This window comes from Lepidochelys kempii, chromosome 8, assembly GCF_965140285.1.
Source record: "Lepidochelys kempii isolate rLepKem1 chromosome 8, rLepKem1.hap1, whole genome shotgun sequence".
NCBI lineage: Eukaryota > Metazoa > Chordata > Testudines > Cheloniidae > Lepidochelys > Lepidochelys kempii.
Genome location: NC_136387.1, coordinates 92,930,079 through 92,951,004, shown reverse-complemented (window position 1 = coordinate 92,951,004; position 20,926 = coordinate 92,930,079). Strand labels below are relative to the sequence as shown.

Sequence of the window (20,926 nt, the reverse complement as noted above, 5' to 3'; positions counted from 1 at the left end):
CATGAGGAAATACCTGTCTTTCTCCTTATAAGGGTAGGGAGCCACTTCCCAGGCTCACTGTCAGTTTTATTGCTAGTAGCAGTTACACAGCTCTGTTTAGCCTCCTGCCTAAAAAGGCAGTTCCTGAGATCCCTAATCTCCAGGAGCAGAATTCCACAGAGCATACAACCCTCTAAGGTCAGTCATTTACTTACAAGGAAAGCAATAATTCAGGATCTTACTTGTCACTTTCCAAGGAAGCCAGTCAGTTTACACGTAGAGTTTTGGCGATCCTCTACTGTAAGTGATTAGACAATCAGTGAATAAAGTGAAGGTGTGGGCCGATCCTGCAAGCTGTTTCATGCTGCTATTTCCTCCACCAGCACAGATCCCCATAGGACCCTGAACAGCCACAGAGGTGCACCCAGGTGGAGCAGCTGCCAGACACAGAGGCCTTAATTTGAAAAGCACCTTGGTGCTTCCCAGCTCAAAGGATCTCATATAAATGTAAGGAATATTTTAGATATTAATGGTTTTTCAACATTTTTGAAGAAATCCCCGTTTCTGAATATTGACTTGCCTCTTTCCCACCCACCCAAATTCTTTTTTAGGGCCAGATTCTGACACCCTTACTCAAGATCAGCAGTATCTTTCCACTGGTTTCCCTAAGCCTAAACTTGACAATTCTGGGAGGGATTTTCAAAAGCACAACTGGTTTAGCCTACACACAGCTTTTATATCAGTGTAACTGTGTTGGTTAGGGGTGTGGTACAACCCCTAGTGTAGACAGTTATACCAGTATAAAATTGTTTATACTGGTATAGCTTATTCCCCTTCCCTTACCAGAATAAGCTCTACTGGTATAATCATATTTTTACTGGTATAACTGCATCCACACTAAGGGATTTTACTGCTTTAATGCCAGTATAGTTAAAGCAATACAACTTTTGCATGTAAACAAGGCTAATATGATTTAGGAGCACAAGTCCCACAGGAGAAGTTGTAGTCCTTAAGTCACTTAGGAGCTTTTGAAAATTCTACCACCTAACACAAATCCTTGCTAGCTCCCCTCCCGCATATTAATTATCTGTGTTTTCCTATCACTTCCATTTGATTTCAGTGGAATCGGTTGTGGAATAACGTAAATAAAGGTATTGAAATCTGGCCCTTACTGTTTAAGGGGCAAACAGATTCAACTACCTTTTTTGTGATAACACATGATAAGGCAGACTCAACAACAGATCAGTTTAACAGGCAAGTATTGTGAAAACAATGCACATGCACATAGTCTTTGAAGTATTTATTTGTAAATGGGACTTTTATGGAAAGTGTTACTATAAAAGGCTAGAAAGCTTTTACCGAATTGCTTGCCTGCCTCTTGGGACTGGCTCTGGTGCATATCTGGTCTTGAGTTATATAAAACTACATTTTTTTGAAAGTGAAAAAAATAGTTTATTTATATGGATGTAAATAAGTAACATAAAAGAGCACTTATCCTGGGCTCCAGGTGCCCAGGCCATTAATTAGATGATACAATGCAAAACTATTACAAAATTTGTATTTCTAGAACCTGAGATCAACAAACAGTCACAGTGGTATTTTTGTTTTGAAGAGTTTTTTACATGGGAGGTGGGGAATTGGAACTGATAGAATTAATAATGGGAAAACATTTATTATTGGTTGAGTTCTGGTAACCTATAGAGAATATTCACTGATATTTCCACAGGAGTTGTTTCATTAGGTGAAAGTCCCTCCTTTTGAATACATAAAACATCCCATCTAGCCCTGAAGAGAGCCATCCTATAAGGAATATTAGCAGAAATGGATAATAAACATTAAGGCTAAGATTTACTTAAGCGACTAGTGATTATTAGTGCCTCAATTTTTGGGTGTCCAAATTTAGTCACCTTAAAAAGGTCTGATCTTTAGTAAGCAGGGGTCAGCAACGTGTCTGTACATGGGCACAAGTGTCCATGGTAAAAATTTTGAGGACCGTGAGGAGCGCTTATGGTCACCTTGGGTGGCTCCCTGCAAGCGTCTCCCTGTCCCTGCTGTTGCTGGCAGAAGTGCGGCCAGGCGGCTCTGCAGGCACGCTGCCTCCGTCCCCCCCTCCCCAAGGGCTGACTCCGCAGCTCCCAGCCCATTGGCCAGGAATTGCAGCCAATGGGAGCTGTGGGGTCAGTGCTTGTAGACAAGGCAGCACACAGAACCACTTGGCCATGCTTCCACGTAGGCACTGGAGGAGGGACATGTCGCTGCTTCTGGGAGCTGCTTGAGGTAAGCGCTGCCCAGAGCCTGCACCCCTGAGCCGCCCCCCTGCTTCCCTGCCCCAGCCCTGATCCCCCCTCCTGCCCTCCAAACCCCTCAGTCCCAGCCTGGAGCTCCCTCCTGCACCCCAAACCCCTCATCTCCAGCCCCACCCCAGAGCTTGCACCCCCAGCTGGAGCCCTCACCTCCCCACCCCCCTTTTCCAGCCTGGAGCGCATACCCCCATACACACACCCCCACCCCCTGTCTCAGCCCCCCACCAATGTCCGTCACTAAGTCCGGTAATGTTGTCAAGTGTCCATCGCGCAACACAGTGGTGCTGACCCCTGTTAGTAAGCGCTTGATCCAGCAAGATGCTGAACACTCTGGCCCAGATCTATGGAAGTTAGGAGCCTAAATACCTCTGAGGATCTGGGCCTCTGCCCCTGATCTAGCAAAGCACTTAAACACGTGCTTAACTTTAATCCCATGAGCAGTTCCACTGAACTCAAATGTTAAGTGCATGTGTTTTACTAGATCAGGGATACAGCATGCAGAACCCTGCAGCCAAGTGCTGAATGCCCACTTTTTAAAAGACCATGCCAAACTGAGGCTCTTCAGGTTGAGCACCCAAAAACCGAGGAACTAAAATCACCAATTACTTTTGAAAGTCTTGGCCTAGAAGTTTACTTACAGTGAAAAGCCTTCATTTCCGCATGTCAGCTCATGAGTACAAGACCCGTTGCCTATTTTCTTGTGTTTTCCCATATTTGGTTCCATGTTTGTGCTGTAAAAAGTTAGGAAGTATGGTCAAGTACTAAAACAACGTGACTAGGCTTCAGGGCAATGGTATATTTCATGAGAGGAAAAAATATTTTATAAACATGGTCAGCTTCCTACAAGAATCAGAGCCTGGAGCACCCTACAAAATGTTCCCAGCAAGACTCACTGTCCCTTGTAGTTACCATAATGAAAAGCGGGCTGTGTCCTGGCTTTGCGCTGAGCAAGGGGCAGCACACTGTTGAGTTGCTTTTGGAGCACACCTAATGGGAGATGGTGACTCTGAGAGATCTGCCTCCTCGTTTCCCTCTGCTTGGCAGGCCTATACAGGGTGCAGTATAATTCCTGTGGCTTGCTAGTGTAATTTTGCTAACCAGCAGATTGCGGGGGGGGGGGGGGGGGGGGGTTGGGGGGAGGGGGAGCTGTGTTGACTCCTTGTCCTGCCCACTTGCCTGGGGATAGGAGTTTAGCAGCCGCACAAATGCCACTCTTTCCCCCATCTGTGATCTGGGTAGCTGGAGCAAGGGAGAAAGAGCCACCCGTACTTCCTTGTGCTACCACATGAGTTGGGCTATAATCTGACCCTGTAATAGTAAGAAGAAAAATAAAGTGGTAAAGCAGTTCGGAGATTCTTTTATTAAAGTGTCAGAAACCCCAATCCTGACACAACATGCTACACGAGGCAAGGGCTCTCTTTTAAAGAGCAAGATTGTATGCTGTAGGTGGGAGATACTTGTAGAATTTACTCACAAAGCGTTTGTGCATCACAATAAGGGGATTCAGTGGTTACATTGTTGAGAATAATCCTGTTTCTTGTACCCCCAATGGCTGATGTACCCCTTAGGCAGAAACCAGGAAGAGATTATGGAGTTGGCCAAAAAGGCACTGCTTGCTCATACGAACATGCTGGTTACATTGACAGTCTACCTGTTTCTTTCTAATGCTCCATCTACACTAGGCAAATGATCTGTTGCTGACCACAGTTGTCACCACTGGTTTGCCCTCAACACACATCATGTGATATAAAAAATGCAATTCAGCCAGGCCTCTACAGTGCTTCTTGTAACAACATTAGTAATGGCTTTGTCCAATCTACACTAGGATCTTAATCATTGTAAACACCACTTGAGGGGAGGCTAAGGGACATGGGTGCAGCTGGAGTTGGGGTGAATGATGGAGACTTGTCCCCACTTCAACATTTCTTCCCCACTGTGCAGTGGTGTCTTTCTCCATATTCTGGTCAAGGGGAGACAGAGATCTCTACTATGGCTCGCTGGCAGGTGTTTAGATTATTTTGAGGTCTCCTGACTAAACCATGACAGGGGGAATCCTGGTGTCCGAATCCCCAAGATTTCTGATGTCATTGTGGCTCACCAAGAATATATTTCTTGTAAGACCCTATTCCCCAGCTAGTAACCCAGCCCCTTGGTCATGGATTAGGAGATTGGCAGTACAATCTAAGTATTTGTCATTACCCCTCTTCTTCCAGATGGCAAGAGCCGAGAGACAGAGCTCACAGCTTTCTCCATCTCCATGGAACAACAGGAGGTCAATGTTGCTTCTGATGATTCCCTCACCTGTCCACTCCAACTTGTAAAAGATAGGTAAGGGGCAGGGGTACTTTAAGAAGGGAGTCACACATGGCATTGGGGAGGGTGTAAGGGAATGCTAGGGGCTGATGGAGCTTCCAGGTCCTGGGCCAAGGTGGAACTGGTTCCTTCAGAGCAGATGAGATTGATCTAGTATCACTTGCCTGGGCTGGTAAGCCTGTCCTTATATAAAGGAGAGGAAGCTGAGGCTTCTGCTCAAGGTGAATCAAAGGGATAAAGCCAGGGCATAATGAGAACCCCTCAGGAGGTGCCATTCTCTTAGGGATCTAGGACATCTTGCATGTTTGTCCTTCATGAACATCTAATTGCCATAAGGCACACACACCTTTAATCCCTATATATTTAAACCAGATCTGCCATGATAAAATCTGGTTAGAATTGCACAATAGGGTGGACTAAACTACCTGCCTAAACACAAAAATCCCTACAAAACCTATTTTTAATTTTTATATTAACTATCAACTACAAATTATCTAGCTAGCAAATTCATAGGAAAAAGAGGAGTGGCATGCTTCTCCTGCCTGGTCAGTTTAACCCGTTTTAATATCCCCAGTAACTGCCAAGACGAGTGAAGTGGTCCGATAGAAGAGCTGATCCACTGAAAGCTGTACCCTAGAAATGAACTCCACTAATCAACTGTTCATGACTCCAACAGATGTTTCTGGTTTTCAGACAATTAGAACCTCATGCTCCTTTCTGCTTTCTTGCTCTGTTTTGTTTTTTTTTCCTTTCTTTTTTTCTTTACCCTACCAGGAGCAAATGCCACTACACAGCTGAAGCTTCAGAACTTGCCATGTGATAAGGGAGACAAATTAAGCCAGTCAGCAATGTCAAGGTTTGAAGTGGTGGTCCATTGAAAGCGCTGGGTCTTACAAGCCTGAGAAGTAGCACGTAAAGTGACTATGCTGTGGTTTTGTTGTAGTTGCCAGGACTCTTGTGTGAAGTTTTGAAACGTCTGATGAACTTGGACCAAAACTTCTTCTTTTCAAAGGCTGAATCATTTTAGGATGTGGAGCTAAAGTTAAATGATACTTTTGAGGATATGAGTATTATACTATGCAAACCACAGACACAGGATAAGAATTGTTGACACAATATTATTGTACAGTTACATATCTATTGAGATAGGTCTCAGTCATGATTTTTCAGAGGCAGCAGAAATATAAAGGCAAAGGAAATGTTTTACTTTGATTTATTTAGTTCTTTAAATTTGAATTGTCCCTTTCAGTTTCTTCTTATTGATGAGTGACTGATGGATACCTGATCAACCAATATTGTAAGAGAATCTGGGCAGGAAGAATGAAATGTAACCTCCCCAAAAGGATGTGGTACAATCTCATGCCACCAAAATCAAAACCAGCCAGTGGAAATGAAACACCTGTTGTAACTGTACAATGAAGCAATGCAAACCTTGTAGCCACTGGAGACACATTTCTCTGGGAACGTACCAGTCATTTGCAAACTATCTTTCTGTTAGCAATGAGCAATTCCCCAAGTACTCTCCTTTGCCCACAACTGACACACAGTCACTTGAAGCAGGAGCCATAGTTTATCAGGGATGAATGGGCCAGACCAGGAAGTTTATCAGTATTCACAACTCAATAGGCAAACACCAGGGGAAGATCATGACCAAATGTGGGACTTTATAACTAGTGCTTGTTGTTTCAGACATCCCAAACAGAGTATATTAACCCACTGCTGTGGCTGGGCTTGTTTTCTGTGATAAAGGCAAGTACAAACAGCAGACTGAGTTGGAAACAGTGTCATTGGGTGAGCGGTGAGAAAAACAAACTGACTTCCTCTCCTGGCAGTCTTAGAATATTAGGTGATGTTACCAAAGGCTGAGCAATGCCAGCAGCACTGTAGGACGAGAGCATTCTCGCCGAATGTATGATTTCTGCAGTGCCCAGGTGCACCGCTATCATTAGAGTGTGTCAGTATTTCTACTGTAAATGCACAGGGCCAGAACCTCAGTGGGTGTAAATTATAGCAGGTGAGGATCTGGCCCAGAGTGCGCACTGTACAGTTTCCCTACATAAGGCCTTTTCACAGCTGCAGCCAAGCTGGTGGAATGCCCTCTTCTTTGAACTTTGTACTCCTCACTCCTCCGGGGCCAAATTTTGCCCCCTTGGCGCTGCTTGCATGTATTTGAGAGCAGAATTTGCCCTTTGGTATTTTTAAAGAGAGAATGAAATTATTTCTTTTTCTAATTGTTTCTAATTAGATATTGTATGTGGGGTTTATGTTGTGCACTGTCTTTAAACACTGGCTGGGTGCGATATACAGTGGTGGATTACTCACTGGGCCAACAGGGCCGTGCCCAGGGGCCATGGCCAATTGGGGGGCCCCGGAAAAATGGGCGTCCTGTGCCCCGACCCACTCTGCCTGCCTGCCTGCCTGGTGCTCCTGCCGGGGAACAGGGGAAGACCCCATGCCCTGACCCCACTCCCCAGCAGGAGCAGCAGGTGGGCGGAGTGGAGTAAGCCCCCGCGCTGCGACCCCATTTCCCTGGCAGGACTAGGGAGGGGAGGGAGGTGGATGGCAGGGTGGGTCTGGAGGCAGAATGGGTGGGGAGGGGCCCCCACTTGGTCTGGCCCAGTGCCCCACAAAACAGTAATTCACCTGTGGACATATAGTGCTATCAATACCCAAAACCATTCTTCTCTTGGGCAAATGGAACATCTTCAAGCCCAACCCAGTTTTCTCACCCTGCACTTACCAACTCAGCTTTCTGGTTTGTCTCCACTGCTTTTAAAGTTAGTAGCACCTTTAACCCTGAATTCCTTCTTCACCCTCCCACATCTGCAAATCTGCCTGTTGCATTCCCAACAACACTGCCTGGGTGAATGCCATTGATTTCAAGGGAGCCAACACCGCTTGCGAGTCACTGCTTCAGCATTGCCTCTACTAAACCTGCCACCCTTACCTTCATCTCCTCTCATGTTCGTTATTATGATTCCCTTCTCCATAGCCTCCTAGCGACGCGTACCAATTTCCAAACAGCACTGCCTTCATTCTAGCCATTCAGAGATGCGGGCCTGCATCAACATGATCATCAACCCCAGGGTCTGATTCAAAAACTGATTTTCCTTTGTCAAGGTCATTCTGAATTCTAATCCTGTCCTTCAAAGTGCTTGCAACCCCTCCCAGCTCGGTGTCATCCACAAATGTTATAATGGAGTGGAGGGTATGCTTATAAAGGATGACACCAAGGTAGCGATCCTTTGAAGGACAGGATTAGAATTCAAAACAACTTTGACAAATTAGAGAATTGGTCTGAAACCAACAAGATGAAATTCAGTAGAGACAAGTGCATAGTATTTACACTTTGCATGGGAAAAAAAAATCGAATGGACAACTACAAAATGGGGAATAGCTGGCTGGGCAGTAGCACTGCTGAAAAGGATCAGGGGGTTATATTTGGGGTTGGGAAGGAATTTTCCTCCTGGAAAGATTGGCGGAGGCCCGGGTGGGGGTGGGGGAGGGTTCGCCTTCCTCTGCAGCATGGGGCACAGGTCACTTGCTGGAGGATTCTCTGCACCTTGGAGTCTTTAAACTACGATTTGAGGACTTCAGTAGCTCAGACATAAGTTAGGGGTTTGTTACAGGAGTTGGTGGGTGAGATTCCGTGGCCTGCGTTGTGCAGGAGATCAGAATAGATGATCATAATGGTCCCTTCTGACCTCAAAGTCTATGATTCTATAGTGGATCACAAACTGAATATGAGCCAACAATGTGATGCAGTTGCAAAAAAGACTAATATCATTCTGGGGGTTATTAACAGATATGTCATATGTAAGACATGGGAGGTAATTGTCCTGCTCTGCTTGGCACTGGTGAGGCTTCAACAGTGTCCTTTGAAAAGAGGTGGACAAATCAAAGAGAGTCCAAGGGAGCATTACAAAACTGATAAAAGGTTTAGAAAACCTGACCTGGGAGGAAAGGTTAAATTTTTTTGCCATGTTTAATCTTGAAGAAGAGTGAGAGGGAACCTGGTAACAGTCTCCTTTATGTTAAGGGCTATTATAAACAGTGATCAATTGTTCCCCATGTCCACTGAAGGTAGGAGAAGAAGTGGTCAGTTTAATCTGCAGCAGTGGAGATTTTGGCCAGATATTAGGAAAGGCTTTCTAACGCTAAGGATAGTTTTGCTCTGGACTAGGCTTTGCAGGGAAGATGTGGAATCCTCATTAGAGGCTTTAACGAAGAGGTTAGACCATAGGTGCTGGAACTACGGGTGCTGGGGGTGCTGTCGCTCCCCCGGCTTGAAGTGGTTTCCATCGTATCCAGGGTTAACAGTTTGGTTCAGTGGCTCTCAGCACCCCCACTATACAAATTGTTCCAGCCCCCTGGGTTAGACAAATGTCTGTCAGGGATAGTCTAGGTATATGTGGTCCTGCCTCAGAGCATGGGGCTGGAACAGGTGACAGCTCAAGGTTCCTTCCAGCCCTACGTTTCTATGATTCCTGTTTTTAAAACACTCCAGGGACTTGCTGATGCAGACTTCACGGACAGTGTCCCTTCTGCTGCTCTAGGGCCAGCCTCATCTCTAGTACCCTGACACATACTTCTGCCAGCCTTCGTGTGAGAAGTTTCTCTTCTGCAGCTCCTATCGTTTGGAGCAGCCTTGCCTGACGGACGATGGGTACGTCTACGCTGCGGCTGGAGCGTGGGTAGACAGATTAGCACTAGCTCTGCTTGAGCCAGCAAGCTATAGACAGCGGTGTAGCTGGGGGTCTGGGCAGGTTTGTACTGATGCCTATGCTACCCCTGGCTATACAGCTCTTTGTAGTGCGCTGGCTCAAGCTAGTGGGTTTCTGGCTCCCCACTCTGGGGAGCGCGCTCCAGCTGCAGGGTAGATGTACCCTATGTATCTGGTCCAAACTGAGACAGTCAATGGAAAGGCTCCTGTTGATAGCATGGTATTGGATCAGATCCGATCTCATTATAACTTTATTTTCCCCTGGCTTCACTTTTAATCTCTTTCTCTTTACTGCTGTAGCGCGCCAAAGCAGTCTGGGAGAGAGCTGTTGTGAAAAACACTGCACAAAATGTGTTCCTTCCCTGGTGTGCTATCTTAGGGGACATGCTGAGACTCTCGGGGACAAGAGCAGGTTCAGGACTCTTTAGCTCAACTCAAGTGTGAGTGGCCATTTTGTCTCCTCCCATCCCCACGCTGGTTCTGCTCTACATGGGCAACTGTAAGCCAACTGTAAATCCAAAGTAATTACTGAGGTTGGTAATGTGCGGTCAGTTGAGCCTTTCCTATTAAAAAGGGCTGGTCTGGAGCACTAGTCACTCTCTGAAGAAGGGCCAAGGTCTGAATAGGGAATGAAACTAAATCCTCCTCTTGCCCCCTATTCAGGTGGTCTCTGTAAGTCTGCATTTAAACACATGGGGCCAGATTCAGCCCCGGGCTGTGGTGCAAGGATTTCCACTTTCCATTCAGGGTCTGGTGGAGCCAGTGCAGCCCAAGCACAGACTAGGGCTGCTCTCACTTGCACCCCTAAAGTAGTGGCCCCTATTGGGCTTTGCAGGGATGTAAGAACACCAGGGCCATGCCTGGTCTCTGACTCCACCCCACCCTGCAACGGCCCCTGCCTCTGGGCTTGCTGCAGGGGTGGCACACAGCTGGCTACTGTGCCTAGACATAGAGCCTCCATGCCCTGGGGATATACCCGAGGGGGAGTTGAGCCTGTTCCGTGGCTCATTTGCATGAGTCTAGCCGGCATAAAGGCACTGGAGGGCAGTGATGAATCAGTCCCATAGGCAGGGCAACAGGGGGGAAATTTGCTCTGCCACTAGTTGCTTTTCAGGGGCTTTCAGTCTGACCCCTCTCTCACTAACATTGTATTCGTGCCCTCCCTCACATATGCACCATGCAATCAGTGGATAGTCATCTGCCTGTCGCCCGCCCACAGAACACACCAGGAAGGAAATTGCTGCTTTCTAAAAGTCGAGGATATTTAAAAAAAAAAAAAAAATGTAGGCAGCCCCGGGTGTTGTACCAATTCCTCCGGGACTGAAGGAATCCTTTCCCCTGTGATTCATACTGAGCTGTACAGTCCATCCGGCAGTGGCTGTGTCAGGCAGTCACTCACTGATAAATGGGTGCTGGCTTCTGGCTGCTGCTGGCACAAGAGGCTGCAGTGTTTTCAGTCTCTTTGATTACTCAGGGCACTGGTACTTCCTCTGGCATTTGTTTGTCTGCAGGAAGGGGTGTGTGTCTCTGTGTGTGTGTGTTTTCTTTTTTTTCCTTTTACACATGTGGAGCCTGAAAGTTTGATTCAGACTTTCTCCCTTTTCTCCATTTCCTGTAGGCTAATGGCTCTGTTTTCTGGTGATTAGCCAATACCAGCTGTTCTGGTGATGAAGATGTCTCAAATCAATTCTATCCTGTCTGGCTTTCCAGGAAGAGGGTCCCCCTGTCTCTCTGATTGAAATTTATCAGTGTCACTGCAGGCAGGAAATTTGCTCCTTTACAAACTTGCACTCGCCCGCTTATTTTTATTGTTTTAACATTTTCCAGAAAAATAAGTCAGAAAACAAACCTACTTCCTCTTTAGAAAGTGCTGTTTTTAACCTCTGAAATGCTGATTCCACTGGTAGGTCATTGTTATCGTAGAGCACTTTAAAGTAACTGCAGGATCACAAATTTAAAAATCACAGTCAATGCTGAATCAGCATAAAGAACAAAACACTAAGAGCACCGTTTTCAACCCTCAGTGCCTACAAAGAAGCTCTTGAATACTACCTCTAGGCTCCAGTGATCTCCAGAAGGAAGGACAACAGGATTTGGGTCTTTAGCACCAAAATAAGTAGCTTTATTTTCAAAGGTGCTGAGTACCTGCAGTTCCCAGAGACTCCAGGGGGTGCTCAGCACTCATGCCTAAAATGTGAGCGCTTTATAATGGAGTTCAGATGAGGAAACCCTTTTTTTACTAAACATTAAATTTGGGTGCATTAGTGCTTTCCACATTTTTTTCCCCCAAAGATCAATATTAATGAAGGGTTTTTTGAGACATACAAGCTGAAGATACTCTCTTGATTAATTTCAGACATTTTTGGTGTCCTCCTTTGCCAAATTTCATTCTGGCAAAGGCAAAAACATATTTCCTACTGCAGTCTGCAGGAAAACAATGTGTCTTTTCATAGCTGGGAGTCAAGTTTTGGCAATTAAATTAGGACCAATGTCCATTGATCTCAGTGGAAAACCCTATTATAAGAGAGAGCTCTTAGACCACATCCTGCCATCATTCTGCACTGAGAAACCCCTCTAAGTCAGCAGGAGTTTTGTACAAAAATTTATAGCAGGATGTGGTCCACTTAAGGGCACTCTGAAGGTTGATAAGCTCTAAACTGAACCTTCCCTTCTTCATTCTATTGCTATTGGTCCTCTAAAATCAGGTCTTCAGATGAAACAAAACCCCAGCTTCTCAGTTGGGTGACCAAGCACAACTAACACAGGCATTAGGTTCTTCCGAAAGTGTGGACACAAGTATGAGGCAAGCCTGTGACATTGCCCAATTTCCCCACTTTGCTTTCTCCATCCTAGTAAGCATGGGATTGGCTCCACATCCCTTTAACTTCTGAAGAGAATAGCAACAAGGAAAGAATTTCTGCCTTAGATTGACCAGTGACTTTGGCAGGTGAAAAGTGTTGCTAATTATTAGTTCAAGGGCATAGCTGGATGAGTGGCTTAGCCTTCACTACCAAATGTCTTTCACCTATGACCAACATAAATGATTTCCTGGGTCACAAATCAGCTTCTAGCTTGAGGGGTGCTTGGAAGATCAAGTATCAAGTCTGTAAACTCTCTAAATTTCTTAGAAGCGCTGATTCAAAGAGACAAGAGAGAGAGAGAAAAAAGAAAAACTGCTTCCCTTCAGTTTACTGCATATAGGTCTTTCAACAGAGACCTTAAAAATTGAGGACTTTGTGTTCTGGATCAATGTTACAGGATGGCAGTATCATAGTCTGCTGGCTAGAATTTCCTGATTGGGAGTTGGATGGAAGAGGTTCTATGCACAGCTCTGACACTACCTGATCTTGGGTAAGTCACGTAACTTCTGTTTCCCTATGGGCATAAAAGGGACAATGATTCTCAGCTGCCTTTGTAAAGTCCTTGGTGATTTATGAATTAGAGCCATATAAATACTTAGTAAAGGGCCTTTCTTTGGTAAAGGTAAGGGGTTTGCATTGGAGTCTTGGCAAAAGTGTTCTTGCCCCCCCGCTCCCCCCTTGGCTGTTGCCTTCTGCCCCAGAGGTAGTGTTAAAATGGTGTATGGTGAATAATCATTCCATGCCAGTACTTACTGTTGTTCATGCATGGTCTATAAAAGTGAGTATTTTAGTAGAAGTACATTTGTGTGATGCTTACAAGAGCTGACCTTAAGTTCTATCAACCTGACGCTGTAGAAACTGCCTGATAAAACACTCACCTGGTTGTCAAGCTGTCTGGAATGATTCATGAATATGGGTGCCAACCTCAGGCCAGATTGTTTCAAACCAGGGCACAAACTCCAAACTGTCTGTGTGGTCTAGAAATAAATTTCACCAGCTAAGTATCAAGTGTGAATGCTTCAAACCCTATGACAGCCTGGGAGTCAGGCAGTCCTTTTATGTACTCTGGTCTATCTTGTCATACAGGCTAGCCTGCCTCTGTGATAGATGGTCCCTTACACCAAAAATCACAACAATATTCAGGTTAATCCTAGTACCACAGGACCAGTCACTTACCAGTCAATTGCACCTTAGATGGCTCACCAAGGACAACACCTGTAGCTAATCCTATCTTAAGCTAACTAAACGTTTATTACTTAGGAAGAAGAAATGAGTTATTTACAAGTTAAAGCAGGTAAACATACAGGCAGAAATGAGTTACAGTCTCAGATTTCAAAAAATAATAGAAGCTACTGTAATGTACAAGCTCTCTATAACCTTTAGGGCAGACCCAAGCGAAGCAGTTTGGAGATCCCTTGCTTACGCTTAGAAATATTGCCCTCTCCAAATTCCAAGCAGCATAATCATACGGATTTGTCTAGTCAGGGATTTTCATTCTCTTCCCCCAGAGATCAAACTGTGATGGGATGAGGGTTTAAGCACATCCACTCTTCATGGGTGTTGGGTGGGGAGGGGGAAGATACAGATGATATAAGTGAGATTAATGCATGCAGCAACTCAAAAGCATTTCATAAAGTCCAAATGCTAAACACCTGTCTATAACTCTAATACCTAAATACTAACACACCGGTGAGCCAGACTGACTAACTCATAGCTGGAAACTAGTGTTCAGTGAGGCCGAGGGGCCTTAGCATGAGCTGCCACCTTGTCTGCCCGTGTCACAGTGGTAACTTCAGGTTTCAGAGTAACAGCCGTGTTAGTCTGTATTCGCAAAAAGAAAAGGAGGACTTGTGGCACCTTAGAGACTAACCAATTAATGGTAGGAGACCAATTAGACTGGCTTCCAGTGTCTTGGCGAACTGTGTTTTTGTGTGGCTTGAGGGTATCCCCTTGTGCTTCCAAAGGTAAAGCTTCCCTTAAAAAGAGTCTAGTTCTCTTAATTACAAAAATAACCTTCAAACTGTGAAGGAAGCCTAGCTGATGAAGTGATGTCTGCCTGGGTCTGGGGTGTGACGTGCCCCATTCGTATCAATGAACTGTGAACCCACACAAAGCACACATCAACATGAATTACTTCACTGTTGATCAAAGCATGAAAGAAAAGAAGGGAGATAAGGATGCATAAGCCACCTCACCATAACAAACCTGCACAGCCTGTTCAAGCAAAAGCTTGCTGAATCTTGGGCCTTGCAGACATGGTATGGGTCATTTTTCTGTAGCTCTGCTATGTGAACTATTCGTTCCTCTTGCTGTAAGGGATGTGTGTGGCTGTGGGCACTGCGTGGAATAACTAATGACCAAAATGGGGGAGTTAGAGGTGGAAGTTTCTTCTTAAACAGGAAGCATGTGAACTTGCCATCCTACCCCAGGCAAAGGAGGAGACCTCTAGGTTCCCTGTAGAGTTCTCGATCGTGAAGCAGATTTTATTCATGCCACAAGGCAATTGGAACGTGAAAAGCAAGAAAACTAATGGAGAGGGAGGAGAGCTTTGTGGTTAATGCACTGGACTGGGATTCAGAGCTTTGAGTTTAGTTCCTGGCTATGCCATGGACTTTCTATTTAATCTTGGGCAAGTCACTTAATCTCTCTGTGTCTCAGTTCCCTATCCATGAGGGTTTATCTGCATGAGAAAGTTGCACCGTTTTAATGTAAAGTGTGATATTAACCAGTGCAAATTCCTATGTGTTCAAAACATGCTTATTTCAGTTTCACTTAAGTCAATTAGGATCGGTTTACATTCAACTGAAAAAACCCACTTTTCAATCAAAGAAAGTGTCTGCACAAGGATCTGCACTGGTTTAACTAAAAAACAATTTAAATTAAACCAGTGCAGCTTTCCCATGAAGGTGAGAGAACGTTTCTCTCAGCCATGTCTTTTACGATGTGCGTGTACAGCACCTAGCACGATGATCTCAGCAGGGCCTCTACACAGCACAGGAGTGCTGCTGCAGGTAATAACCATAACAGGTGCGGCCCTCATACTCTCGATCCCCTGGGTTGCAAGTTTGGCAGCACAGTCTGAAGAGGCCCTGTTTGCACATGTACTTCCTGGAAGAAAATGCACTTCAGACTGACACAGATGTACTTTCCAAGCTTTCGTTGGGCTGCAGTAGAGAAACTGGGGAAAAAAATGCGGTGAGAAATACCTTGAGGCTGGCCTCTTTAACAGTGGGGACTAAAACCAATAGGGGCTTGAATAATTTATGAGCTTCATTGCAATCCTTGAGTTACATTCCCTTTGACTGAAAAATGTGCGAGTTCAGTCTGCCCGTGGAGCCGCATCACTGAGATGAAAGGGAAGCTTTTAACTGCTTCCTGCTATTGTCTTTGCTTACTATCTGCTTTGCCACGAATGTTCTCGTTGGTAGGAATTCTCTAACACTATGTTCTTGTTTTGATTCCCAGGAACAATAAAAAAGAATACGGTTTGGAAAGGACATATGGAAATCTTCAGGGCTGAAAAATAGCTCTAAAGGACAGTAGCGTGATAGTCACTACTGGCAATACAAATATTTGGTGTAGATATAAAAGAAACTTGCACTAAACATACTGATATTCTGTCTGGGTAGAAATGCGTAGACTTAATGCCTGATCTGGTCAGACAGCAGTAGGATAAAGAAGAGCTTTATCACAGTCTTTGTAACGTTCTCTCCACCATGGACACTAAATGATCTTTAATATAAGTCAAATACTCCAAATGAGGAAAGAGAGAGAAATTAGTCTGAACAGGAAGCTTCAAATACTGTAAGACTAATTGAGTTTGGATAATTAAGGGGCTTTAGAGAAGTAATTCAGAGGAGAATGGGAAGGGAGGACAACTTAATTGAGATTGCCTGTCTGTGATTTCTCTGTGCAGCCTTCTGTGGCATGGCTTGGTTGCCCTTCATCCTGACCTAATGGAGTTGATGTCATTTTTATGAACTTTATTAATTAGCACATTGCAGACTTGCATTTACATTTTAAAGATGTTTCTACACTGTAAAAAGCACTGAGATGATCTTGTGTGCCTTCAATTAGTGAAGAAAACAGTACCCCATAATATATGCCAACTCAGGGACCCAGCTGGTAGCATTTGTAGGGTTCAGGCTAGGAGCTAGGTGATGAGGATAGGATGACCAGACAGCAAGTGTGAAAAATCAGGATGGGGGTGGGGGATAATAGGCACTTATATAAGACAAAGCCTCAAATATTGGGACTGTCCCTATAAAATCGGGACATCTGGTCACCCTAGATGAGGAGCAATTGCTCGGTGCTGTTCCCTGCTTCACTGGAGGTTGTGAATTATGCAGAGATGAGTCTAGCAGCCAAATCCTGATCTCTATTACATCAGGTAACCCAAGAGCAGAATCTAACCTCCTTGGAGGGAGAAAAAAAATGGCATCAGTAGCTCCTAATGGTGGTGGCAGGGTGCTACGGACTGGACTGTTGAGGGTAGATAGCAGGCCAGTTCCATAGTTTGCAGTGGAAGTGGATCCTTTACAGTTTGGCACTGATATAAATAGTTAGGAGGAGCAGCTTAGAAAGGGTGTTATATATGTTGGCTTCATGACTCCAAAACAAAAGAAGCAAGCAAGCCACGTTTTAAGAATCTGCTGGTGTCTGAATGATGCTTGCACTTACAGTTGGTAGCCACGCCAGCTCAGGGTGTGATCTCTGCAGATCTCAGAAGGAAAGCAGGTCTTGGCCTGGCCACTAGTCAAAGGGAGGCTGCTAAACACAACCCAGGGTGCAGCAGAAGGTGGTGCGAGGGATTCATTAGGCAGAACTCTTCTCTCGAAGTCTGGACTGGACTGTACTGGATGCTAGTGCTGCCCTGCTAGTGGCGCCCTCTCTTAGTTCTATCTAAAACAGGGCCTTGCCATGAATGGTCACAGATTCATAGTTAGTTTTTTTTTTTGTTTTTTTTTTTACGGCCAGAAGGAATCCTTATGATTATCTGTTCATTAGATCATTAAAGAGCTCCGGGCACTTTTGGCAAGAATGAGGATATTGGCCCCAGAGCACTGCTAGATTACAATGTGGGTATTAAAGTCATCTTGCATATTTGTAGTATTAACTGGATATGATACTCTTCCCTTCCCTCCCTACATTTTTGCATAATGTTACTGTAGGCTATTCATCAGCTACTAAGTTCTACCTCAGAGGTGGCTGCACTTTGGTTGCTGGTGAAGTGGTTCTGGTGTGTGTATCTAAAGTTTGTATCACGTACAGTAAATATAAACATAGATACTGTTTTGAAATAATGCATTTAAGTAGTAAACATAGTAGAAATATATTAATATGCAAATATATAATGAAATACAGGGAGTTTACAGCACTTAGTAAGTAGGGAGCATCAGTCACCATAAAACAAAAAGCATTGTAATTCTGGGCATACCTGGCATAAGCGAAAAGTGCATCTAGATTGAAAACTTATTTGCAAGATCACAGGATTTCCTTTAGAATGCATTTAGAACAGAAGGTTTACCTTCCACATTACTGCATCCTTCCACTTAGCACTCAGGTGTGTTCTGATCAAACCGCTAGTTTCAGTAAACTTTGGTAATGGAAACGTAAACACCCGAAGGTTTCAGAAAATATGTATTATTACAAAACTCTTATATAGTGCCATATATTTCCTTGCAGCTTCACCCGTTCCCAAGAGTTTACAGTCTGAAGCCCTGTTCCAAAGCTGAATGAACTCCATCAGAAGAATCTCACTGACTTCAATCCGTTTTGAATCAGGTCCTGACGTAGCTTACAGGGATGCCGATGAGGAGCAAGTCTGCTGAGACACTGTCATAGAGTCACCGGGCGGTGCTCTGGAACTACTCCATAGAAAGCCAGTCAGGACTCTGGGGGAGCCTCCTCTCAGTGAGCAGACTGTCTTCAGGGCAAGAAGCTTACACAACTTCGATCTTCCTGAGTCTGGCCTTGGAGCATTCGGCATCCCCTTCCACACCGTGCGCTTCCCACAGCGAGTCCACATAGGCAGGGCTCCTGCGGAAGCCAGTGGGTCTTGCACCCCAATTCCACAGTCAGACATGACTCTCAGCCAGCCAGTAAAACAGAAGGTTTATTAGATGAGAGGAACACGGTCTAAAACAGAGCTTGTAGGTACAGGGAACAGGACCCCTCAGTCAGGTCCGTCTTGTGGGGCAGGGAGGCCAGAGTCCCATCTGGACCTCCCTCCATTTTCCCAGCCAGCTCCAAACTGAAACTCTCTTTCCCCTCCTCTGGCCTTTATCTCTTTCCCAGGCCAGGTGAAATTTCTCTTTGAATTTCAATTCTCTTTGCTCTCCAACACCTTCAGTTGGCACCTTGCAGAGGAGGGGCCCAGGCCATCAGTTGCCAGGAGACAGGGTGTTGGCCATTCTCTGTGCAGACACCATCACACTGGCCCTCTAGGGCTCTGCAACAACCACACACCCTTATCCCACCACCTAGATACTTAAGAAATGCATAGGGGAAACTGAGGCACCCACCCAGTATTCAGAGAGAACATTAAGAACAGTCTCACTTCGTCACAGACACCCATGAGGATGTGGGGACTCACTAAGCAATGAGAAGAAAGAAGAGGCGTTTGCTTCAGATAGTGAGTCATATGACTGTACCACCCTGAACAGTCTTAATCATATCTGATCTGTGAAGCTAAGCAGGGTCAGGCCAGGCCTATTCAGTAGTGAGTGGGAGACTTTGTAGGAATACTTGGTGTGGTAGGCTTAGTGAGGAGTCCAGTGTCTAGGTCACTAGCCTGGGATTTGGGGAGGACAACTTCAGGTCCTTGCTGCCTTACAGACTTCCTGTGTAATCTTTTACAAGCCACTTAAGTCTCCTTGTGTCTCAGGTCCCCATCTGTAAAATGGGGGTAATAGCACTTACCCCCCTCATGGGGGTGTTACAAAGATAAATACATGAAAGGCTGAGGTGCTCAGGTATTATGGTAATGGGAGCTATATAAGTAATTAAATTACAGTCTTGAAGGAAGAAGGCACAGCATAAAGCATTGGCAATGCAGACAGTGTGAGCTGGAGTATGAGATGCACAAAGGGCAGGATGATATTCGGTCTTTGATAAGAAGCTTGACTGCGGGGCAATAGGGGATAGGAAGCCAATGGATGGAATTAATGGGGGGAGGTGATGTGTTTGGCTTCAAACAAAAGTAGAGGAAGGTGAGAGGCAGTGAGTCTAGCCAGAATAAAGTTGTAGTCCTTATAACAATAAGATTTGCAGGGTGAAATGCGGGTTGCATTGAAGTCAATGGGAGTCTAACCACTGACTTCAGTAGAACCAAGATTTCTTGATCCATTCCCATATGGTTTGTCACTAGTGTAGGATGGGCGCTTAAAAATGATGCTGTCTCCCTGTAACTAGCCACTGTCATAATTAAGCTGTATCATAATTTTAAAAATAAGAGAATCATAAATAGGTTTGAGCAGGCAAAAACCTTTGGCTATGTGTCCTGTGTCATAAATAACTATCAAGCTGGGACTGTGCCTCAAAATCTCATTTGCTTCCACTTTACCTAAGAGTAGAATATGTGATTATTTACACACAGTGTCTTGTTTCTATTAGTACTTTTAAAACTCACTATCTGGAAGCTATCCGTTTAATCTAAGCTAATTAGGGTAATAACAGCCGAGTGTTATTTTTACACACTCATCAGCAAGCAATCCTATTGACTGTATGCCAATAATGTGTTGTGAACAGACTCTGATATGGGCTTGTGGCACACTGAGTGAAATTTCCCACTTAAAGGCAAAAGAATATGGCTCAAATTCTCCCTTCATTTATAGTGGTGTGCAGCCTCATTGACTTCACTGGGGTTACACCCATGTTCATGACAGAGAATAGGTGGTGACTCTCTCAGAAGCAGGTAGCCATGCACTCAGCACACAACGTGATGCCATTATCTTGGAGAAATGGGAGGTAAGGTATTGCACATTTAAGCCGCAGTCCTGCTTTGTTTGTGAGACTGATGCTTACTCATGTCATACTTCTATACCTATTAATATACAACTTTTCTATGTTAGCTCATCTCTTTAAAAGGATGGTTACAGTAAAGAGTATACTAGTCAGTGTCTCACTTTCTTTACTGCTTTCTTAGGGACTATTCTTTTTGGTCTGTGTTTACACAGCGCCTAGCACAATGGTTTGTGACAAGGGCTTATAGGTATGACAATAATACAAAGTGTTGCTCATTCCAAAGTCCATCAGCATTTAAACTCGTATACTATTCCTTTATGTTTATAACCATACTTTATATGTAAATCTCCAAGTACATCTGTGAACAATAGACTCCAAAGGTCTCTGTTCTAATCTGAGATACACAAACCAATTTATCTAGAAATGCCTCTGGGGAAGTTGTGCACCTTTGGGGAATATGTCGATGTTTGAAGATACACAGGGTCCGATTCTGATCTTGCTTACATTGGTCCCAGAAGTGATGTAATTGACTTGAATGGAGCGACCCCAAGTTACACTACCTAACTTGGACTCCAGCCAGCATGCTAGGAGAGTGCATTTCTCAAATCAGAAAGGCCCTTTTAATTTAAGGAGAGGGCTTGAAGTCTTCAAGAGCGACGAGCCTACAATTGATAAAAGGCCTCGTCTGCATTGTTTGTACACACTATTAACTTGACTCCAACAGTCACCAGAGAGTTTGAAGACCTCTGAGGAAATAATAAAGGAATCACCTATTTTCTTCC

At 44.7% G+C, this 20,926-nt stretch overlaps 1 long non-coding RNA gene across 1 annotated transcript; it reads left to right on the top strand.

Moving 5' to 3' along the window:
- Positions 1-314: 314 nt before the first annotated feature.
- Positions 315-20,218, top strand: LOC140916592 (uncharacterized). The gene is made up of 3 exons (XR_012160559.1): positions 315-486; positions 4,496-4,610; positions 17,865-20,218. It is a non-coding gene; the product is annotated as an uncharacterized LOC140916592 (long non-coding RNA).
- Positions 20,219-20,926: the final 708 nt, after the last annotated feature.